At 41.5% G+C, this 19,294-nt stretch overlaps 1 protein-coding gene across 7 annotated transcripts in view; it reads left to right on the forward strand.

Annotated features, from left to right (window-relative positions):
- The first annotated feature begins 6,856 nt into the window (after positions 1 to 6,856).
- Positions 6,857 to 19,294, forward strand: part of LOC103159201 — a 49,516-nt gene continuing 37,078 nt past the window's right edge. For 6 of the 7 annotated variants that reach the window (XR_003480449.2, XR_003480450.2, XR_004771658.1 and 3 more), the window contains exons 1-2: positions 6,857 to 11,818; positions 12,529 to 18,614. The gene's annotated coding sequence lies outside the window, so the exon portion shown is untranslated. The remainder of the gene's footprint in view (positions 11,819 to 12,528; positions 18,615 to 19,294) is intronic. The other variant, XR_004771656.1, reaches the window with a different exon arrangement.

A 19,294-nucleotide genomic window follows, 5' to 3' on the forward strand; every position in this document is an offset into this window, starting at 1 on the left:
AGTAAATGTGTCCTTTCATCCTTGTCACTTAGAGTCCTAACTCATACATTACACTAAGTTCAAAACACAGCACTTTGAGTTCTTTCTATAGTCAGCTGAACATGAAGATAGTTGGTTTATTTTGAAACTGGGCTCACCATCTCTTTCCATCTTCAATTTTACAATTGGGGAATCCCAGGAAAGTTAGCTAGTTTATTTATGATCACACATTGTTTTACTTTTTTTGCAGTCAGTAAAAATAATGTTCTAACCAGGACCATTTTTTTGTATAATCTTGTTTCATAAATAAAATCACTGTTTGGTTCTTAAAGGTGTGTGCGTAAACATCATATACAAATCTTCCTGGCTTGGGAAGGCCAATAGAAACATGCACAGTGGGTAAGGAAGAATAAAAGATGATTCTCCAGGGCCGAGCTCAATACCTATGGAAGAACTGGTGATGGGGTGGGTGGTCAGTCTACATGGGGCCTATTCAACAGTTTCCACGAGTATTTGTAGACCAGATGAAAGAAATAAATGGTAACAAGTAACTTATATATATCAGGTACAAACTTCTGACTTTAACAGAAAGTTGTATTTTTTCATGAGAACCAGGTCTGGGTTTTGTGACATCCTTAGGCTAATGGTGAAATGAACATTTTGATTTTAAAGAGTGTTTCAAAGAAGGGTAACACAGACACATGCAGTTAAAACCTTTACCGTTACTGAAGTTCAGGCTGCATGGGGTTCTTTTTGTCGAACACCTGAGCAGACATCCTAGGTCAGAGTCCAGAATGTGAGGTTGGTGGGCACCTCTGTGCCTGGGAGCCAGTGTGCTCTGCAATACTTTAGTTTGACCTGAACATTTATGTAAAACGTCTTTCAGCTTTATTCTAGTTAATTTTTAGCCACTAAATAATACTTTGGAGTAGGAATCACAGCAAATTATTGCTGTCTCTGCCTTCTCTTAGACAGTCTCCTTGATTTCCTGGATTTGGGTCCCCTCACATATATCCAGAAACTGCCTGTCCACAGCTCATGACAGTGGGCACAGATGATGCTTGGCTTGCAGTTGGTTGACTTATTCTCCAATTACACAATGGTGTGAGAGTGATATATATTTAATAGAGCCTAAACTTAAGATTTGTTTGTTTTTGTTTTGTTTTGTTTTTTGAGACAGGGTTTCTCTGTGGCTTTGGAGGTTGTCCTGGAACTAGCTCTTGTAGATGAACTTCAGATTTTTAATTTCATTTTTTTCAGAGCAGCAATGATCAGTGCCATGCATCATTGCCCTGCTTGCCAACCACATGGACACATGACTGAGAACAAACCACTGACATTACAGTGTATTGTGTCACTATGCTGCTCAGTAGACCAGTTGTATACATGCATTTTTTAACTCCACTATATTTTCAGCTTACATGATCAGCATATCAGGGTATAAATGCATTTTAAGGTGAGGGGCATCTGTTAAGTTTAATCTTTGTATGCTAATCTTCACCCTATTATGTGGGGAGGACTGATTGAGAACACAGAAGATTCAGTATGCCTTATGTAAAGGCATAATCCACCAACTTAACCATGTAGTCAAAGCAGCAACTTGATCCTTTCCCTTCATGTGGTGACTTTCAATTTGTATTTTAGTATTTCTACAACATTTGTCACTAGCTGAGTTTATCCTGTTTGTTTTTAAATTTTTATTATTGCCTCTCACAACTAGAATGAAAGCATCCTAAAGCAGCATATTTTGGAAAAAACATGTTATTCACATTATTGCATCCATATTGCAGGGAACTTAAGGAGTCACATGACTATTCTTCTATAATCAAAGCTGTTTGAAGGATGGCTGGCCACCTAACGCAAGGGGTGACAGCCCCATGGAGATATTTTTTTTAGTAATCAGAGCAAAGAGAATAAAGGGAATTGACATCATATAATAACTACTGAAATGAAAACATGTGTAAAGGGGATCCCTAAGTTAAACATGGAGGCTGGTAGGGTGAGGGCAAATTGAATATGAAGAAGACATGTTCAAAAAGCAAAGATAAAAGATGTTCATGGAACAAGAGGTCTACATGTCTCTGCATGGGAGGAAAGGCCCCAATGAAGAACAAAGTGGAAGTGGGCCCAAAGATGGAGAGGCAGGATGCTGGCTTTATGATTGGTACCCTTCATCTCCAAACAAGCTTTTGCTTCAGGCTCTTCTCCCACAGGGACCTGTATCTTCTGGGATAGCAATGTCGATTTCCTTGAGTCCTGTGCTCCTTGGAGACCTCTGTTCTGAACTCTGAAAATTTTATTTTATTTTCCTCCATTTTTAATTTAAATTAGAAACAAGATTGTTTTACATGTCAATCCCAGTTCCCTCTTCCTCCCCTCCTTCCCTGCCCCCCACTAACACCCTACCTGTCCCATACCATTTCTGCTCTCCAAGGAGAGTGCAGTCTTCCATGGGGGCCTTCAGAGTCTGTCATATTCTTTGGGATAGGGCCTAGGCCCTCCCCCATGTGTCTAGGCTGAGGGAGTATCCCTCTAGGTGAAATTGGCTCCCAATGTCTATTCCTATGCTATGGGATAAGTACTGATCTACTACAAGAGGCCCCATAGATTTCCAAGGCCTAAATTCAACTATTTTTATTGATACCTAACTTAGAGTACAATATATTTATTCTGTGCATTTGTAAAGAATCAAACATTAGAACAGCATTTTATGGTTTTCAATGTCTTAATGTAAATTCTGCTCTTTGCTTCTCATAGCAGCATCATTGTTCAACAAGTGTTCTTGATTTCCTCTAGGTGAGGTTGCTCTCTAGTCTCTCTTTTATATCAGGAACTTTATCTGAGCCACTAAGTACACAGAACTCAGTTTGTCTCAACATTTTACCTCGTGCAGTGCTTTCCGATAAAACCTTCAAAGGATACTAAAGCACTTTCAAGACTGGATGTGGAGTGATGCCATCAATTCTAACTTCAGGACTTAGCTGATTCTGAATTACAAAGTTCTAAAGTAATTTATAACTTTTCCTTCTTCAAATATCCTCATGACTGTTTGTCATCACCAGTCTCTGGAGAATCTCTTATATTCCTCATTCGGAGGATCTTTAAACAATAAACACAACAATCCAAGCATTCCTCACTCTATGTGTTTCCAGGTTGTCTGCCTTGAGCTTTTAAGCCCTTGCTTGGGTCTCTATTCTTTCAAGTCACAGTACTTAACACCATGTCTCAATATGGTTCTGTAGATGTGGTGATTGCTTTTCTTCCTGTGTAAGTGGCATCCTGAAGACCCAGTAGGGTAGGTAAGGTCACTCTCACAGGACCCACACTTACCTAAAATTGGTAGATTTTCCCTTTGTTTCATTTCACTGTTTTGATTTTTCCTTTTTTATTTAAATTAGAAATAAGCTTGTTTTACATGTCAATCTCAGTTCCCTCTCCCTCCACTCCTCCCCTGACCTCACTGTTTTGATTTTAAAGACATTGAATGAAAAGACAGAGGAAGCAAATCAACAACCAAAATGAAAACGATTCTGAGGCCTCCTCAACAGCTGTGGAACCAACACTGAAACACTGAATTTCTATGTCTCTGTTTTCTAACTGGATGCATGAGAGGTTCTAAGAAACTGTGTGGTGTACTTGTTCCATATAACTGGAAGTCCAGAAAGAAAAAAAAGAATCTGGCATTTAGGTGGTTCTACCCTTCAGAAGAATCAGTGGTCTTTTGTTCTATTAGCTACTTTATTACATGAGTATTTGTGTATTCATTGTTATCCAATTCATATTTATTGAACATCTGTGACATCATGCTGTGTACTATGTGGGGAACATGGGAAAAAGACACAGAGGGGATAGAGAAACAACTGATTGCCAAGTGTCATAGTAAGTTTCAAGACAGAACCTACTAGTTACCAGAAAGTGTTGTAAGTGCCTAAAGGACAGACTTGGGAGCCCCACCTTGTAGAAGAATGGAAATATGGGTTTAAGCAAAAATTAGCTGAATTCACAGAAACAGAAAGTGTTTAGCCTGAAAAGCCATAAAATGTCCCCCTTTTAAAGAAGTGAAATGATCTATGGCCATACCACCATGAACATGTCTGCTCCTGTCTGAAAGAGGAGGGATGATGAGCAAAGACATGAAGTGCAGTGACAATAGGGTGCCCTGGGCCACTGCAAAGGTATTCAGTGCAGCTGGAAAGAAAAAGGAGAACACTGGGAGAGAAGTTAGGGAAAACGCACTCCTGAAGAGTTTGTTCTGTAACACAGGGCAGCAGGGAGCAACTGGAGGACTCAAAGGAAAGAGCATCGAGGTCAGAGTTTCACAGTAGGAAAGGCAGGGGAAGGTGGGGATAGGGAGGTGTCATCACAAGTCAGGGTTCTGTCAGAGCCTCTCACAGCATAGTTATCAGCTGGATTATCACACTGTCATTTGCCACTATCAGTCCTGAAGCACTCGGCAATTCTCAAGTTTGGGAATTAAATATTACTGTCTAAAACAAGTGGAACATGAATGTTAAATGTCATTCCAGAGCTGAGAAAGGTGGTGTATGATATTAATCCTGTCCCTTGGTAGGCTGAGGCAAGACTGAGTGTTCAAGAGTAGCCTGGGCTACAGAGAAAAATCTGGTCTCACACCAAAACAATACAAGAGCCATTCTGGAAAGCACACCATGCCTACATGTCAATTTGTCTATCCATAGCTCCAGTTCACACTGGCAGTGGGAAGGGAGGAAAAGGATGCAGAATCACTGCAGAGTTCAGGAGCACAGAGGACAGGTGGATCAGCACTGTCTGGGCTGGGCAGGCATGTCTGGTTCCTCTACTATAGGCACGTAATAGTATAAAGCAGAACTTGAGTCACAGACGCTGAATATGACACCCATATCTACTACAAAGCATCACATGATTTCAGAAGTAATTGATTTCTCTGAGCCTCTTTAAAGCGCCTCAAGTGTGTGTGTGTGTGTGTGTGTGTGTGTGTGTGTGTGTGTGTAGGTGCACACGTGGAAGTGAGGAGGACAGAGGTTGACATCAGGTGTTTTCTTAAATTTTTTTCACATTTGTTTTGAGACAGGGTCTCATCACTGTATCTAGAGCTTTCCAAGTCACTTAGAAAGCTCCAGGAATGCTCCCGCCCATGCCTTCCCAGCACTGATTTAGGCCTCTTTGGTTTCTGGAGGGAGCTGAATTCAGGTTTCATGTGTGAGTGGCAAGTACCTTACCAACTGAGCCATTTCTCCATCTGCAAATGTTTCCATGTGTCACTGTAAGAGTCTATGCAAGACAGTATCTGCAGCACAGGGAATCTTAATGCATGCATTCTTTCAAAATCAAGGCATTCCTGAAGAATGCCAACAGTGAGAATCCATAAAACACAGCATTACTAGAGCATCTCTCCAAAGTGCTCTGACTGCACATATGCCTGCTGAGAGCCATGGTGCCATCCCCAGGCTTCCTCCGCCTCGTCTATTTTTCCACTCTAGATCGTTACATGAATGAAAGAGTTTATATTTTAGATTCAAAAATTCTGCCATTCTGGGTGTTATACAATGATCATTTCTCAAGAAAACAATCAGTTTTCAGAGATGAGATAATAGAACTTATATACTGTGAAAAAGAGTGAGGCTGCTCAGTATAAAGTGTGTGTGTAGGGCACTCATGCACGTTTGTGTCAGTGTGGTATATTCCTTAGTTTACTACATAGGAAGGGACACTTTTGTCAATAATATCACTTATTAAATGGATCAACCAGCTACAAAATTATTACTGTGAGACAAAACTACATTTCCAGAGTTTAATCTTACAAATATTTCTTCAACTTTCATTAAATACTTGGAGTTTTCATGGGAGAACACCTCTGTAGTGTTAGACATGAACCTCCACTGCTGGGCTATTGAAAGATACCTATGTGAGTTTTTTTAGGCCCCTCATTGTGGGAAAAATGTTGTCAGAAAAAGAGGCTCACAGAGGTTTTTCTTCTTTGATTTTTGTCTTAGAATCCTGGTATGTGAAATTGGACCAAGATTGCATAGACTCCTGGCCAACAGACAGCTCTCTATTTTGCAATAAGCCACTGCGCTGTCCAAAGTCCTGAACTGAAATTACTGGTCTATACCAGTGGGTCTCAACCTTCCTAATGTGTAGAACTTTAATACACCTCATGTTGTGGTGACCTCAACCATAAAACTATTCTCATTGATACTTCATAAATGTAATTTTGTTACTGTTAGGAATCATAATGTAAATATCTATAACTTTCTGATTGTCTTAGGTGAACCCTGTGAGAGGGTTGTTTGAACTCCCAAATGGGTTGTGACCCACAGGTTGAGAACCTCTTGTCTATACTCTTGGGATGGTTGAAGTAATGGCCTTGGGATAAGTATTTGTGGAGATGAGGACCAGAGACCCAAAGTCATCTTCCCCCTGGTTAGATAAACCAGAATTGTGAGATGTGTTGATATGGAGGTTGGATATTCATTGTCTTAATGATTGAGTTGCAAGCTAATTGAAGTCTTTCATGCTTACTCACCAGCAAAGCCCTTTACTTAGTTCCCACCCATTTAGAAAAGCCATGGTGGAACTGTGTTAGATCAGTGTGTCTGGTTCTATGGAGAAATTTCACTGAATGGCATGCTTGCCAATTCTTATAACCACCATTAACCAACCAACCTAAGAGATAACTTTAGTACTGCTGTTCTTTTGCTCCAATGTTAGGATAAAGCTGGAAGGGGGTCCTGAGTGGGGGACTATGGCGGATTCCATGGCAGGCCAGGGTGACTGAGGTGGGGGACAAACACACCAGGCAGACAGAACTTGGGTGAGAAGTTTTATTAGAAAGGGGAGGGAGGGGGAAGGAAAGAGAAAAGAAGTAGAGAGACACAGAGGGTAGACAGAAGAGAAGAGGGAGACAGGAGCAGAAAGAGAGGAGAGTGGAAAGAGAGAAGACCTGGAAAGAGAGTGGAAATAGCTTAAAGAGGAGAGCCCGAAAGAGCAGAAAGTGAGCAAGAGAGCGTAAGAGGATGGGGAATCTGTCTTTTAAAGGGGTCCTTTGCATCTGCATGAAGACTAGTACTCATGGAACCCTGGGCTGGCCAGAGTGCTGCCTGAATGCATTCTTCCAGGTGACAGGGACAGGCCAGTATAATGCCTGAATCCTTACAGGTACTTTATTTCACAAACATAATTTGGATCCTCAGTAGTAAAGTGTTAAATGCCATCAAATTCTAGATGAGACTGGCCTATAGAGAAAGCGACTGAGGAGTAATTACAAGTAGAGCATGTAGAAATGGGAAATGTAAAATCAGTAAAATAAACTAGAGATTCTTTTAAAGGGAAGGTTGCATTCCAATATTTTGAAAGAACATGGCTAATTTGTGGGAGGAAATGAAGCAGTTGTGGAAATAGAATACAATGTTTGAATCTGAAGAAGGTTAGCCTTGCTCTCCTGGGAAAACTACTTCAAAGTCTAAATCTCAGTTTCCCAATTGGCAAAATGATGAAAATATAATTTTGGTGTCATTGCCCAGTTGGACAGTTATGCTCTATCAGGCAATGCAGGTAGACTTTAGTACAACTTATGAGGAATGCTGGGAGGTAGATCAGGGGACGGGTGCTTTTGTCATGTGCACAAGGACCTGGGTTTGATCCCATATGGCCCAGTGCTATAATACAAGGACTGTCATTCTTGACCAAACTCATTTCCTTCTTACCATACCTCACTGATTTTGTCCCCTCCTCCTCCTCTTTGTGAAGTAAAGCACTTTGTGTTTTCTGTCATCATTTGTGAGCTGTGCTGTTGTAGCTGCCAGCGTTCCTCATTTTCCCACTTCCTCTTTGCTCTAGAATCAAGTAGTCATGTTTCCTTTGTCTCTCTGCAACAGTGGGTGAAAAACATGTGGTGACACTGTAGGAGAGGTCTTTTGTCATGGTGAGTTATTAACAAAGGAAACTTCCTATCACAAGTGTGAAATGGCACTGTCATTGCCACTGGTCACTGAGGGGAGAGTGTGGAAATGAACTGCTATTGTTGTAGTGTTCCTTTTCATAGTACAACTTTTACTCTTATCTGGCCTCAAATGTATTCACATTTTGTTCACTTACGATGCCATATTTCAGACTAAGTAAAACACATTCTGAGGGGCAATTTTGACTGCAGGACACTGTGAGTGATAAGAAACAAGTATAAAAGCACCACCTTCCTTTCAATTTTATTATTTGCTAATTACTTTTCTCCCCAATGTAATTGCAAACCCGTGATAACAAGAACATCTTGAGAAGTGGCTTAGAAATGGAATTTTAGACAAGCAGGTGAAAGACTGAACTGATTGCAAGGAATCCTGAGGTTTTGGAGTCAGTGACATGGATTGTTTTGTTCTGAGTGGGAAAAAGAATATCATCTGTGGGGAAGTCACAGCAGAGGACATCAGATGATAACTGACAGCATGGCCCCTTCCCCTTCCCTGGTCTGTTGCACTAAGCAGCATAGGTGGATGAGGGTTCCACCTGGGGGTCAGGAGCTCTGTTTTAAGGTGATGCCAGGAATTTTAAAGTTTTATCTTCATCCCTTTGTAGTGTGAATGAGGAGGGACTGAAATGCAAAGACATGGACTGAAGGATGCAGGGGCTGACATCTTGGCTGGCAGCAGCCCTTGTCACTTCTTAGGATGGCTGAATTTTGGGACAGTGTTGATGTTTCCAAACTCAAAGAAGGTCAAAGACAACTAACTGTATTTTTGTAAATATTTACACTCACCTGTTTTCTTTTAGCAGTTTAGAAAAGGTGGCTTTGTGTAAGTTATTTTAAATAAGTGTGTTCTGTACTTCTTGCATTGTGTTGTCAGAAAACATTCTCTTACTCTGTGAGTGTTCAAACCCTGAGTCCTGGGGTGTGTGAGCAACTGGTACAACACGACCTATGTGCAAGGAGGATTATTAGCATGATGGAAACTTAAATAGGGAACTGGAGGTGATATCTATTACTTTGTCTCTTCTGTAACCTTTTACTTTGAAAATTGACTTTCCTTTTACCAACCCATTCCAAGTCCACCACTCACAGGCCACTTCTGAGATGTCACACCCCCACAGATACTGTTGTATGGATAGAACAAAGGTAACAAATCAGAATGTGCTGTTCTAATGGCATTATTGGTCACCATGATCACTTGGGGCCAATCAAATTTCAGTAGGGTCACTTGAAACCCCTGTGCGTGAGAACATTTGGATGTTTGAAGAGATCATTTCTCTGTCTTTATGATGACACAGTCAACACAAATCTGAAGCTTCTGATGGCTACCCAGAACAGAGCATCCTACCATAGGAAGACAATCTTCAGGAAAATGTATGTGTCCCCAAAGCAAAAGAACCACAAAGTGAAAAGACAAAAATATTGACTAGTTAGGCTTAGCCATATGCCAAGACTAGGTAACTCTTGACACTATTTATATCAGGCAATATATTTCCCATTTACTTAGATACATTTGAGTTATATTTCTGTCATTTATTTCCAGAAATTATTTTGAACCAGGGTTCTTTTTTCCCCCTTTCCCCCATTCCTCTCTTCTTTTCTATTTTTTCTCCTTTCCTTCTTCTATCTAATATTTAAAAGTTCTCTGAGCCTTGCATGATGGTATGTGCTTGTAATCCTAATACTCAGGGAGTGTAGACAGGGGCATTGTAAGTCCATGGCCAGAATGGGATACAGAGTGAAAACCTAGCTCAGAAAAACAATCTAATTGGTAGAGCACTTGCCTAGCATGTAAGAAGCTTTGGTTCAGGCTCAATACTACTTAAAACAAAGGCAAAACAACCAGAAATAACCCTTCATATCTCACCTGTGTGTATATTCCAGTTATGCTAAGTGTGCATTATTAGTTCCATAGTTATCCCCTAAAACCATGGACATTACAGTAATCTTTTCTATTCATTTTACCATTCCTAGATTGGCTATTAAAGGCTGTGACAATTAAATGGACTGAAGTTCCCTGAGCAATAACCTGGAGCCCCTCAGAAGGGCTTGTACTCTGTCAGAGACACTTCTTTCTATGGTAGGGTGGGTGGTCATAGTATCGCTGGAGTAGTGCTTAGCATTAATTATCAACTTGACAGTATCTAGAATTACCTAGAAGATAAAGCTCTGGGCACACATGTAAAGCATTCTTTAGTGTGAGGAATTATGCTGATCAGGTTCTTCTAGCTGGGAAGACACACCCCAAATGTGGATGGCATTATACATTGGGCTGGGGTCATGGACTGCATAAACCAGGACAGTGAGCTGAACACGAATATCCATTACTCCTACTTCCTGGTGTGGAAGCCAGGTGACTCAACAGCCAGTTGAGAGTTCCTGCCACCTTGAGACCCCTTCTATGATAGGCTGTCCCCTTGAACTGTGAGTTAGAACAAAGCCTGTCTCCCTTCAGACACTTTTGTCAAGTCATTTCTCCACATCTACAAGAAGGAAGCTTAGACAACTGCTAATTAGTAATGTATATTTTGGAGACTGATATTTTGTATGGGAGGTCAAACAGATAAGCAGGAGAGTGTAAAATCAAAAGTACATTTCTGTGGGGATTAGAGAAAGTCCTGAGGGACTGGAGTCCTTAGTGAATGTATACTCTGACATGGAAAGAGCCAGCCAGGGCCTCCAAGGCCTGGGACCCATGGGACAAATTGGCAAAGCTATTATCTGTATGGGCTAGAAGAGAAATTGCAAAGGTTTTCTGGGGAGGCCAACATGAGTGTTTAGGGATGATTGCTCAGTCTAGCAACCATGGCTTCCTCCTCCAGAATGTTTACAGCCTGAGACTGCTCCCTACAGAGACCTGCTATGGAGAGCAGCTAATCTGCTCTCTGTGCTGTGCCCAGTAGATATATTGAAGTTCTGAGTTGCAGCTGGAGTATTTGAGGAGCTCATCTGATCCCAGCTTCACTGTATGTACATCTATGTGTCTATACATCTACGTGTCTGTCCCTTCTTCATTCCCCCACTGTGGGTAGTCAGGGTTCCGGCACCTCATCTGCTTGGGCTGGGTCACATTTCTAAGAGTAGCTCCTGTAACAGTGACATTTCACAGCTTGGGAAGTCTGAGGCATGGCCCAGATGAAATGGAGAAAAGAATATTATTTTTTCTTTCTGCTTCTGATTGCTGATCTTCTCCCTGATTTGTGCTAGAATACATATAATTCCCTATTCACAGAAGCATCATGTGGAAGTGATGCTGAGTTTTTTTAGAAAATAGAAAATCTCTTTAAGTGACATACTTGTTTGACTTTACAGTGTTTGAAAGAGATTGCTTAAGTGTATATGTATTTCCACATTGTTTTGAGCAAAGTGTGGTAATAATAATAATAACAATAATAATAATGGTAATAATGATAATGATAATAATAATGTTACATGGTAGGTCCCATAAGATGGACCTTGTTTCAGCCATTGACAATGAGCATTTCATTCATACAGTTCTCATTTAAGAGAGCAGCAAATGGAGGCCTTGCAGAGCTCTGTAATTTAGCCAGGATCACAAACACACACATTGAGCTAGAGTTGGGATTTGGGCTTGAGTCCATCATTCCACAGCTACCAGTCTTAAAACGGTGTCCTCATCAAGAACATTAACTGTGTACTTTGCTGTAACATTAACACAGCTCCCCTCCATCCCCAACTTCCACCCCTTGGCTGCAACCAGTCTGCTGTGTTCTCCTTGTGCTCCTCCTTGGTCTCACCCTTGTCTTTTGCATTTTCTCTTGTCCATCTTATTATTAGAACGGTTCTGCCTTTTGAAGTGGAATTGGCTTCGGAAAATATAGCCTCTATGTCTCTGGTAAAACTGAGTGAATGCTCCTGGTGAGTGACCCCAGAGCCCAAAGGAGGCAGTGTGGTTGACAAAGATGCAATCACAGTGATCTCTGCTGGAATGTTATACTGCTCTGATAAAGCCTCCTGTTAGACTTTCCTGTTGGCTACTCAGGACATCTTCTTTGTTTCTGAGTCTCAAGAAAATTTCAAGCAGGTTAGTATTGGCTCATAACTAATACCAGGCGTTATGGTCTGAAATGCCTCCACTGACTCCTGTTTCCAGCACTTGGCCCCCAGCTTGTGGTTCTAGTTTGAAGAGATTTTAAGAGGTGGGACTGGCAGAAGGAAATAGATAACTAGAGGAAGAGCTTAGAGGGTTAGCTCTGGCCCTAGCCTGGCTGTTTCCTGACTTCCTGGTCTGTCGTGATGAGAACAGCTTTTGCTTCATGTTTTCTACCCATGACCTACACCCTGCCTTCCCTGCCATGAAGGATTGAAACTTCTAGAACCCAGCTAAAATAAATACCCTCTCAACGTGTTGTTGCATATGAGTGTTTTGCCTGAGTGCATGTCTGTGCAGCTCCCATGGAGGCCAGAAGGGGCGTCAGATCCCCTGAAACAAGAGTTGTCATGTGGGTGCTGGGAATCAAACTCTGGTTCTCTGGAAGAGCAGCAGTGCTCTTAACCACTGAGCATCCCTCAGCTCCTGAATGGGTGGATAAATGAATGAATTTGAGACAGAGTCTCCTGTATTCCAGGCTGGTCTCAAACTTACTATGTGGCTGTGATGGCTGTTCTTCTTTGTCAACTTGACTTCAACTGTGATTAACTAAAACCCCAAGCAGCTGGGTACACCTGTGAAGGATTTTTAGAACTTAAGTCTAGACCACCTGAAGCCAGAAGACACAACTTGACTCTGGATTGTTGAGGTCAGAGATCCACCCTAGATCTAGGCCACACCTTCCTTTGGCAGTCTACAGAAAGTACAGGGAAGAACACTTGCCCTCTTCCTGCCTGCCATCACTCTCCCCAACAAGATTCCATTCATTCACTGGCATTAGAACCTGACTCTTTGGGGCTACGGTGTATATACTGAAGAGCAGCTGAGACATTCAGTCTCGTGAACTGACAACTCCGGGATTCTTGGCCTTTCTATCAGGTGACAGCCATTGTTGGAGCTGCGGGACCACAGCCTGTAAGCCACTCTGACATCTTATCAGTTCTATTCCTCTTGCCTGTACCCTGAGTGCTGCCATTACAGAAGTGTGCCAACACATCTGCTTTATACATGGCTGGGGACAGAACCCAGAACTTCATCCATTCTGGGCAGGTACTCTACCAACTGAACACACCCACAGCAAGTATTTTAGTCACACACTGCAATAACTATTAGCACACCATCTTATGTGAGCTGCTTAGACATGGACATCCATATGCAGATGTGCCTTCACCCACGGACAAACTCAGGAACTCTGCTTATGTTGACTTTCTGTTTCTGTTCAAATACTGAGAGAAAAAAAAATGAAAATGAAAAAAACTGAGGTTTGTGCTATCTCGAGGATGTCTCTGATGGAGTTTCAATGTACAGGTTGGGAACTAGTTTAATCACTTCCCAAAAGTGTTGGAAGGGTGAATGCTGTCTTATTAGTTCATGTGATCACTCATTATTATGCACCCTCAGTACCTGAACCTGTAACAGAGAGGGAGTTTGTCTCTAAATGAGAGCATCTCATTTGTGCCACACCACTGTATTCTGCTGTAATGGTTCCCCTGGAGCCATTAGCTGGCTAATCTGTGGAATGTGACTACACATTTTGCAAAGTTTGCATTGTAAACATATTCTTAATGGTGTTTGGTTCAAATATCCCCATCTGAGTAAAATTCACATGGAGTTTTAGATGTTTGCCTAAATGGAAAAACAAGGATGGATCTTGATGCTTACTTGCTTAAAAGCAATAGCCCAAAGTGACTGCACTGTAATTCAGTGGCAAAGTGAAGCTCTAGGTTCAAGGCCAAGCACACACATAAATGCAACCAACACCTCTCTGACTTTGGGTTCAAAACTGAAAAAAAGGCATTTTTTGGAAGAAGATGAGACATATGTGGTTTATGAATCGATAGTCTGACTTGCTTTGGTTTGGTTTCAGAGTATATTGCTCAGTGACTTGCTTGTAGCAGCCCAAACAAGTTCTCTTTGAGCTAAAATCACTAAGTAGGTAGAGAGATGATTCAGAATACAGTCTGCATCTCCAGAGGACCTGGGTTCAGTTCCCAGCACCCACATGTTATCCCACAACAGTCTGTAACTCGGTTCCAAGGGATCCAACACCCTCTTCTGGCCTCAGGTGTGAGGCAGGCAAAACATCCATATACATAACATGAAAATAAAATTGTCCATAGGTGGTGCACAGATGTGCATGTGTACGTGTGTGTGTGTGTGTGTGTGTGTGTGTGTGTGTGTGTGTGTGTGTGTGTGTGCATGCGCAAGCATGTGTGCCTTTTTTGGTGAAGCCAGACACTGCCTGTTTAGCCTCATCAAGCACTGATACCTGCAGATATAGATAAGTTTCAGATTTAGACCAATAAATGCATCTAACTGAGAATTAATTCTCTTCGTTGTGTGTTTGAAAGGTTATTTTATCTTGCCTTTTAGGAGATAGACAAACCAAACATTGCTTTATAACCTTGAAAAGGACACTGATAAATTTGCCTTGGGTGCTTTTATTTGAGAGACTTCACACATTATTATTTCCATATGCTTGGAAAATGTATGTAAGACTTTAGGAGATTGTGTCTTTGGATGGTTCAATTTATTCTTACCTCCCCTCTACCAGCAGGAATCTGCTCTGCTTCAAAGAGATAATTCTTTATCACTGAGCTTAATTTTTTCCATTTTCAGTAGTCTCAGGACTCAGGACATATTTTTGAGTTTCTTATAATCATATTCTACTCTGTCCTGATTACTTTGTTTCAGGATTCTGAACCTCATTAATAATTATAATGAAATGTTACTAAATATCGTAGTATCTCCAATGCCCCAACTCTTCTGCTTGTTGGGTGTGGGGCTATGATTTATGAGAGCCCTGACTCTCACTGTAAAGTGCCTGTGACAAGCCAAGGGGACACTAATGGTCTGGCTTCAGGAACACTGGCACAATGTTGGAGGACTTGGAAGTGGTGTTGTCAATGACAGCTGTGAGAACTTGACTGTCTGCCTGGGTCACTGAACAGGATACTTAGAAGAGCTGTGGTTTCTCAAGAGAACACACTGTCTTTGTGCTTGCAGACGCATATTTACTCTTGGGCACAAGTGTGTGTGCTGCTGTGGTGGCCTCCAGCCATGCTGCTATTGATTTTCCTCGGAAAGCTCTCTTTTCTTTTGGACTGATTCCGATGTGCCTTATTTCCCCCTCTTGTCACAGTGAGCTCATTGAGAGGACAGTCCCAAACTCTAAACTCAGCAGAAACTAGAGTGAACTGGAATAGCGAGTGGCAGTTTGTACAACTTAGTATTCATTGAGCTTTTCTGTCTTTGTTTTTTAATGAAATAGTACATATTTATTTGAAATCCTTCAGTGAAAATAGAAGAGCAGAAGTGAAAGATGTTTCTTCCACCCCAGCCCTTACCTCCTACTTCTGCAAGTAAATGGTACTAAGTATCTGCCATGCAGTGTTTTTCATAGAGATTAATATTTTGTAGTTTTAACATGAATATTGTTAATTAAAAGCTATTCTTACTATTTTGTATCTTACTTGTTCACATTCAAAAAGTATAACATGACAAACGAGTAAAAACTTGTGAATCCATCCATTTTTACACAAAACAGACACTAAGAGAAATTTAAGAAAAGGAAAAAATATTTCCCAGGCACTTGGCTAAATTTAATTTCACACTTCTCACCATTTTTATTTCCTTCAGACTAATTTGGGATTCGGGTCATTTTAAGTTATTTTGTGAAAAGTGCTTAGATTGGCTCTTAACATTTGCCATAATGCTGCTGTAGAGCAAATAAACATGAGCTTCCTGCATGCTAGAGAAAGGATTTCTGAGGAGTCACTGACTGGAAAGTGAATTACCAAGGCAATCACTCTGGTCTTTAAACATTCTGATAGATTCTTCTGGATGACTTCTCAAATAGTTATCAATTTACATAGTCCTTCCACATAGGGCAACCAAGCGAGTGTGTTAAGCATAACCCTAATTTTCTAGTGTGAAAAATGAGGATGCATTGTTTTCTTTTTTTTTTTCTCAAGTTAGTTAAGATGAGGATTAGCTGAGGTGACTCATGTAAATTATCTAACGCCTGGATGCACCAAACCATCTACCTAGGTAGTCTTCATTCCCACCTTTTCTCTGTTCCAACTGCCCTACTCAGAGCAATGGCACAGTGGCGAATGGCTCTTCCTCAGCCCTGTTTTACTAGGTGAGCTATATACGTGTTGTTCCCAGCACTGAGATACTCAGAACTACAGTACAGCACTTTCTGTTTTATGTTGGACAGTGTTCTTTTGTGGCTGATGCCACCACCAAGGTCAGACCCTTCATGCTTTAGAACTCCTTTGCCTTCTGCTGTGATTCTTCATTTCTGTGGTATTTAGAGTTTCATACATAGATACCAGTTTGAATGATTTGAAATGAAAATATCCACCTCTGCTTGGTCTAAGGAGAGGTGGTGATGTGATAGCAAGAGCTACATAAATCTTGAAGTTGCATATATATCACCTCATTGTAAAGAGTTCAAGTTTTTAAAAAATTAAAATGTGTATGAGTGCTCATGAGTGTGTGTGTGTGTGTGTGTGAGTGTGTGTGATTGTGTGTGCATGTGTGAGTGTGTATTTGTGTGTGTGCACAAACATGAGTGCTGTGAGTGCTTGTTGTCAGAGGAGGACATCTGGTTTAACAGTTCCACCACTCGTTGCCCCAATCCCTTGCAACAGAAACTCTCACTGAGCCTGGAGCTCGGCTGTGTCCTCCTGTCCCCACTCCCCACAGTGCTGGGGTTGCAGGTACATATGCACAGTTTGCTATGCACAGTTTTTCACACGGATTTGGGGGATTTGAACTCAGGTCTTCATGTTTGTGCATCAAGTGTCCTCACACACTGTGCAATGACCCCATTCTGTAAATTCTGAGTTCTGATGGTTTTTTTCATTATTCTGCCCATGTTATTCCAGGACTCCATGACACTTTCCAGGGCATCACCTTTTTTTTAGGTCAAGTTGTACTTTTCCATATTTTATTTTCATTAGGACTTAACCCACAATATTGCTTAATTATTCTCTTAAGGCTAGGCTGAGTATTTTTAGAAGGGAATTGATATGCAAGACCATTCGGTACAGGGAAGGTGGCTTTACCTTCAAGTATTTGATGTGCATGGAACTGAACCCAAGTTTTGCAGCTAGCTCAAGGAACCTTCTGGGTCTGGATTTGATATACTATGAGGCTGGATGAGTTCTTTGTCCATTATAATACTGTTACCTACCTATGTCACGCTTGTCCGGCTGTCCTCTTCCCATCATCAGCACTGTATCAACTTGTTTAATCTCCAGACATCTCTGAACACAAAGCCCATTTAGTTGTATTTAAGTTCAGCTAAGTTCTGTGATGCTTTACTCTGTGCTGGGCACTTTACAAATTCATACTCATTTCTTCTTCCTGCCCTTAAGAGACAACACCCTAGTACCTTTCTCATGATACAATCTCTAAATACCCTTAACCCAACCACCACACCACAAAATACAAAAGTGTATTTTGTCCTTCCTCCAAGCTATCAGATCCCAATTGACCTACCTCCTGCAGGGCCGTAAGGTACTTCATGTCTTACCCAATCTCCCTTGAATGTCCTTCGATTCATTAATGTCTCTTTCAAAGATTCTAGCCCTTGAATGTGTTTTGCTTGCTTTTTCAATTTGTTTTCTTTCTGAGTGAAACACACACACACACACACACACACACACACACACACACACACACACACAAGTAGTTTAAAGCCATTCTACAGAGCCTGCCCTTCCCAGAGCCCTGTTTACCACCTCGGTTCCAGATTTTCTGTTTGATCTTCAAATGTGTCTGAGTTAGAGATGTTCCAAGTGTCACATACAGAATGGACCCTGCATGCAGTCGCCTCTGGTTTAAGATGGCCAGAGCCCAGCCAGGGGCCTCCTTCAGGCTGATTCTGTCCCATCGATCCCACAAGTTTAGACTGGTTGATCGCAGCACTTCTCCCTGCCATGCCTTTCCTCTCCATGAAGTCTCTGAGGCTAGATTTATCACAGTTATCTTCAGAATAAAAGTCCCCTTGTACTCAAGCATCATCAAAGAGCATGTGGTTTATTGAGAGTTTAGAATCAGCAGCTAAGGAAAGGATTAATGGAACATGGAATCCCCTAAGCTCCATTTTCTTAGCTGTGGCCCTTGGGTCTTCTCTCCCCTCTTACCCCTCCTTTTACTATTAGCACTTAGCTTCATGAGCTACTACTTCATTCCCAGAATACTCTCTCTAGGGTTTTCCCCATCTCCCTCCTTTAAATATATGAGGCAATTTAATGCTGCTGGCTTAGCTGTACCAATAGGGTGACCATCCTTAGGAGCACTCAGCAAACGGCAGATTGTCTACTCCTCAGGAGCTATCTGTTGCAGAAGACAGGAAACAGTTGCAAACAGCAAAACACATTTCCCTATCACAGGAGGCAACAATTTTTAAGCTGGTTTTCTTTTCTTACAGACAAAGAAATCCAGATTCAGAGGGGACACATCAGTTAAGACAACAGCTGATTATTACTAGAGAGGCAAACACGGAGCCAGCCCAGTACTGGAACTGGCTTGCTCACTGTGATATTAGCGGTACTGTATGCAAACATGAGCTTTTTCTCATTGTAACTGTGGAAAGTCTTTGTAGTTGTATTTTACCTTTTGTCTTGTCTAAGCCAAAGCAAATAATTGAATTCTAAGGAATTTCATCACAGCTGTGAGTATGATAAGAAAATTCCAGAAAGTGGTTAAGTTTCTTTGACTGACTCCATGGTTACTGCCATGCTCTGAATCTTGACTAGTCTGTCGTCCTGGAAAGATGGAAGGTTTGTTGAGCGTGTGTGTGTGTGTGTGTGTGTGTGTGTGTGTGTGTGTGTGTGTGTGTGTATACATGTGTGAGAACATGTGTGTATTTGTGTATATGTGTGTACCTGTTTGAACATGTGCATATGTGTGTGTACATGTAAATGTGTATATATGTGTGTGTATGTGTATGTGTATGTGTGAAGGTGTGTGTGTGTGCATGTGTGTTCAGGTATACACGCTCATGGATATGTGTGCACGTAGAGGCCAGCGGGCAACATTAGACATTGTTCCTAAGTTGCCACCTGCCATTATTGGTAGCAGAGACTCTCGGTTGTCCTAAACTTTCCAAGTAGGCTAGACTGGCTGGTTAGTGAACCCCAGCTATCCTCCACTCTCCAGTTCCCCAGCATTGGGATTACAAGCATGAATCACCACACTTAGCTTTTTATATGGGTGCAGTAATCAGA

This window comes from Cricetulus griseus (genome assembly GCF_003668045.3).
Source record: "Cricetulus griseus strain 17A/GY chromosome 1 unlocalized genomic scaffold, alternate assembly CriGri-PICRH-1.0 chr1_0, whole genome shotgun sequence".
NCBI lineage: Eukaryota > Metazoa > Chordata > Mammalia > Rodentia > Cricetidae > Cricetulus > Cricetulus griseus.